A 5,180-nucleotide genomic window follows, 5' to 3' on the forward strand; every position below is an offset into this window, starting at 1 on the left:
AACATCAGACCTCCCTCTCAAAACAGGTGGGATGAGGGCATCAGTGCCTTTCATAAAGGGCATTCCTTTACACAGGTTTGACCCATAAAGAGGTAGCCAGCCCAGAGGTTTCTGAAGCTAATGGTGCTGTTGGTTGTATCCCTCTCCTGGCATACTGCTTGCTCACGTTCAAAACAGGTTGATCAGAGCTAGCTACTAAAGTGGTTTGCAAATTCTGTCAGTCTTTCACACTCTGTTTATAAAACCTTTGGCAGCTTTCTCAAGAGCAAGGATTCACCTGCAGAGCCCTTACCCCCAATTTTTCCCCACATTCCTGCAGTGGGCTCCCTAGCACAATCCCTCCCCCCCAGAAGTAGCTGCATTTCAGCAGCACGGGACAAAAAGCAGCTGATGCTCAGTTAGGCTGAGGAGTAACATGCACATAAGATAGTGATCAGAGTCAGGCTTTACTCTCACTTTGTGTTGCTTTTTCAACTTTTTATTTATTTATTTTCTCATGGACACTTTTAATTCAGTAAACATATTTCCTAGGACTTAAACTACAGCTCCTTTTCCTGGGGAGGTGTTTCGACGTGGCCAGGGAGCAGGGCGAGTTACATGTGCTGAACGCCAGCCTCAGACAAAACACCACACTTCCCTGTAGCAAGGCTTCATTCCAGTGCACTTTCTCCATCCATCCGTGTTGCTTTTCATTTGCTCCTCCGATGGCTCATGACAGCTTGGCCATCCTGTCAAGGACATCTATGTTCCTTGACAGCTGCAGTGATCAGCTGCTGCTCTTCTTGAGTTTTCCCTCTCTCCAGCCTGGAAAGACATTTGCTTGCAAAGGGTTAACTCTGTTTCCAGAAGGCTCTGGGCTAGATCTGTGCTGCTGCTGTAGCTGAAGATAAGGAAAGTCTTGTCTGAGCTGGGCCTGAGAGAGGCAGAAACCCCCGACGCATTACAGATGAGAAAATGGCATGGATGTAAACACACACAGATGCCACATGACATTGGCTTTCCATCCACCGGGCAGAACACAGGAAACGTGTGACTAAACTGATGAGAGCTGGATGTGGCAAGGTGCCCATTTCATCTCCATTTGAATCATGCAGATGGAATCCCTCATTTCTTCTATAACGATTGCCTTTTTCCTTCTCCTCATAGGAGACAAAACCCCTATGGCACAGAGCAATGTTAGAAAAGGCAGAGTGCCTTTCTGGATTGGAGGGGGACAGATCCTTACAGCAGACCCCTCCCCCCAACCTCTCAACAAGAGATGATGTATGTTTAAATTTGTTTACATTAAAAAAAAGAAAAGAAAAGAGAAGAGGGATGGATTTCCCCCCCACCCCCCCAGCCACTGATCAGGAAGGAGCTGCACTGAGGCCAGCAGCTCCTCTCTTTCAGAAAGCCTGGGTGGAGCAATGACATAAGACAATAGTATTAAGAAATAAACCTGCCCCACTTCTCCATCCCCGGGTGCTGAACCAGGCACTGCCACTCACTCGCTCGGGAGCAGGAGGCTCACCTGGAGGATGCTCTGATTGGCAGGCGGGCCGGCAGCAGAGCTCCATTGTTCCTGGCAGCTCCTAGAGCATGTAGATGATGTAGGAGAGAATCACGAGGCCGATGATAGCAAAAAACATCAGGATAAAGATGTCCAGCATGATGGCAGAGGAAGGAGGTAGTGGCAAAGACGGCCTGTGTTCCTCAAGCTCAGGCTGGGATTGCCGCAGAGGCTGCTTTCACTGCTTCAGGAAGGCAGGCAAGGTGCATGCAATGGCAGAAGTGGGGAATGGACGAGAGCTCCCCCCGCCAAGCAGCAATTCCCTCCCCGCCCAGCTGGAGGACAGCCAGCCGAGCTGTGCCCAGGATAGAGAGAGGATGCCTGATCTGATTGAGGTGGCTTTCCATCAACAAGATGACAGAGTGAAAGAAAATGTGAAGGAGGGGGATGATGGAGGAGGGGGTGTGTCTAGGACACGCTTTGAATGGGAAAGACTGAGATGAGCCCAGCTCCTTGCTAAAGGGGCTCCACAGACACATGGGACAAAGGAAGCAACTTGCCCCCAAGAAGAGTTGCTTTGCTGGCTCAGGGAACCTGGTGCAGCCACATCCCAAGAGGTCACAAGGAAGGGGGGTGTGGTGGCCAGCATAAGCAGATTTGGGCCAAGGGGTGACCCCCAAAAGGAGGTGAGGAGATGGGCTACCCCTTCTTTGATCATAGACTAGATTTTGCACACCATAGATTGCTGGAGTGGGGGGAAACTCGGATGCAGCCTGGAGACCTTCCTGCTGGGTATTTCAGTACCTGGGGGCATGTCTAAGCCCTGAGTACCAACCGAGACAATATATAAATGCACTGCCTGGGTAGAGACTCATACAGGCAAAGCAGCTGCTGGATGACATGACAGCTGAGGCTTGCCTGAAAACCCAGAAAGAGAAAAAGAGAGAAACAGCTAGAGAGAGGCCAGACTCATCCATGTACTTGTGCTTCAAAGGAGTAGTTGTTTAGTAGGGATTGCCCATCCAACCTATGGAAACAGTGTTATTAAGTTACATGGGCATACACAGAGCTCTATACCCCAGCACCAAGAAGCCCCAGCCAAGATAAAGGCCACAATGTGCTAGGTGCTGTGCATACACAGAGACAGCCGGCTCCTGCCCCAATGAACTGATGATCTAAATACACAAGGCAGATGCAGGGTGGGGGGAAAAGAAGCAGCATTATCTCCATCAGGGAAACCAAGTCACAGAGAAACTAAATGCCTTGCCCAAGATCACAGAAACCTCTGCAGGAACCAGGAACCCAGACCTCCAGAGGTCAATTGCCCAGTGGCCTATGCTTTCTCCAAGGGATGGCAAAGAAGGGCAGAAGGCAGGGAGTGGAAGTGAGCAGGGGAAAGTGAGGCAAGAGGGGTGGGTTTGAAGCAGGGAACACTTAGTACCGGAGGAGATTTGTCTGAACGTGACAGATATCAGGGAGGAGTGTTCCCCCTCCCCCACAGCAGACAGGGAGTTTTGACTCCTCCTCTGGGTTATCAAACATCTTCAATGAGAGAGGACCAAGAGGAGCCCCTTGCAGAGTTGACTTACTACTTCAGTCTCCATGCACAGGTTTCAACAAGCTTTAGGAAAGAGGGCAAAATGTCATGACCCTCAGTTCACCAAAGGGAACAAAGGAGGTTCAGAGAGACCACAGCAGGCAGGATCTAGAACTGGGAAGCAGACTCATTTCTGTAGACTCTCAGATTGGTGCCCTGTCCCTATGCCTGTGAGCAGAGGGGCCAATGCTTGGCTTAATTTATTGCCAGCTGCTTGGAGGCAAGTGACATGGGATCAATTTGGAAAAAAAAGGGGGGATTTGCAAAGCTTTGCACGTTCCTGTTTGTGACGCTCCTGGTGCTCAAAGATCCATTTCTACTCTGTTTATTTTTGTCAAAACATCTGTTTCCAGGATTTTTTTAAGGCAGTTAAAATTAGCAGTTTTGGGCCACAGAAAAACAAAAGACAAATTTATGCCAACGGCAACATCCACTGGGATCTTGTTCGTTTTACTGATTGTAAATAGCATTCTCCTCTCCCAGCCCCCAGCTCTTCTTATAAGGGGACTTTCCACTCCAAGACCTGCTGGAGGGTTGAGGGGGGGGAAATCACAGGTTTTGCTGTTGAAGCCAGTAAGTGGCTGCCAACTGCTTTCTGACAATGGAATTTAGCTGCAGCCTGGAGGAACAATGAGAGTGGATTAGGAGTTCAAAGCCAAAGTTAGACGTGTCATACTGGAACAGTTTTCCCCTCTCCAGGAAAAGAGCCCAACTTCACTTTATGTCTGTACTGATTAATGATCTCCCTAAGAGGACAGGCAAAGCCAGGCCAATGCCTTACCAAACTCACAGCAGATTGAATTGCTCTGTGCCCTCAATAAACCTGTTCTTCAGAGGAAACAGCTTTAATGAAAACAGACACTGAACAAACCCAGAGGATGGTTTCCAGCCTGGAGGGGGAGACCTGAAGTAGCAAAGGTTCCTTCACCCTTGGATGGAGCCAGCATGATTTGAATTACAGCAACATTTGGAGATCATAAGAGATGCCATATTGGGCGCATCTACACAAGACGCTAAAGGCGCAGTAGACTAATTCTACTACACATTAGCACAGCGGGCAAAACCTGTGCCAATGCCCTAATGTGCAGTAGAATTAATCTACTGTGCATTAGCATCACAAAAAACCCCATGTGCCTGCACTAATGTGCAGTTGCACCGATTACGACGCAGATAGTACCTGTAATTACAATGCACCGTAATTGTGGCTCATTAGTGAACATGCAGACACACTCACTGAGTTGCACTAAGGGCCCATCTAGCAGCACTATACCTAGACTCCTGGTGGCCCCAGGCAAACTTTTAGTTTTGGGCCTCCCTTTGCCAGAGACGATGGAAATAATAAATCATCATTATTTTCACCATTTTTGGGCCCCCTTTCTGTCCAGGCCCCGGGCAGCTGTCCAGTTCGCCCATGCCCATGTCCAGCCCTGCCATCTAACCCAGTAACCTGCCACTTACAGTGACAGGAAGTGAAAGCTAAGGAGGAAGAGTATTTAAGCAAGGCATATAGCACCAGAGCGCCCCAAGGGATGACAAGGTTGAAGGGTTATAAACTCCTGCAAGACCATTTCAGGCTGGACATAAGGAAGAACTGCTTTACTGTCCAAGCCCCCAAGGTCTGGAAGAGCCTGCTGCCGGAGGTGGTTCAAATGCCTACTTTGAACACCTTCAAGAGAAATCTGGATGTTTTTCTTGCTGGGATCCTATGACCCCAGCTGACTTCCTGCCCCTGGGACAGGGGGCTGGACTCGAAGATCTTCCAAGGTCCCTTCCAGCCTGAATGTCTATGAAGTCTATATAAAAAATGATCTATCCCCTGCCTCTCTCCCCCTAGGGCTTCTAGTTGGGAACCCCCAGCTGAAACCAATATCCCATTCTGCTTAGTGCGGTACCTCCCTTAAGAAAGGGAGACGGACACAGCTTACCACCTAAAGGAAACAAAACCAGATATAAGCAGAGAAAAGTGATCACGAAAGTGTTAATTATCTACCTGTTTAATTAGGCCTGATAACCAACAGATCATAGATTCATAGATGTTAGGGTGGGAAGGGACCTCAATAGATCATCGAGTCCAACCCCCTGCATAGGCAGGAA

This window comes from Alligator sinensis, unplaced genomic scaffold, assembly GCF_000455745.1.
Source record: "Alligator sinensis unplaced genomic scaffold, ASM45574v1 scaffold886_1, whole genome shotgun sequence".
Lineage (NCBI taxonomy): Eukaryota > Metazoa > Chordata > Crocodylia > Alligatoridae > Alligator > Alligator sinensis.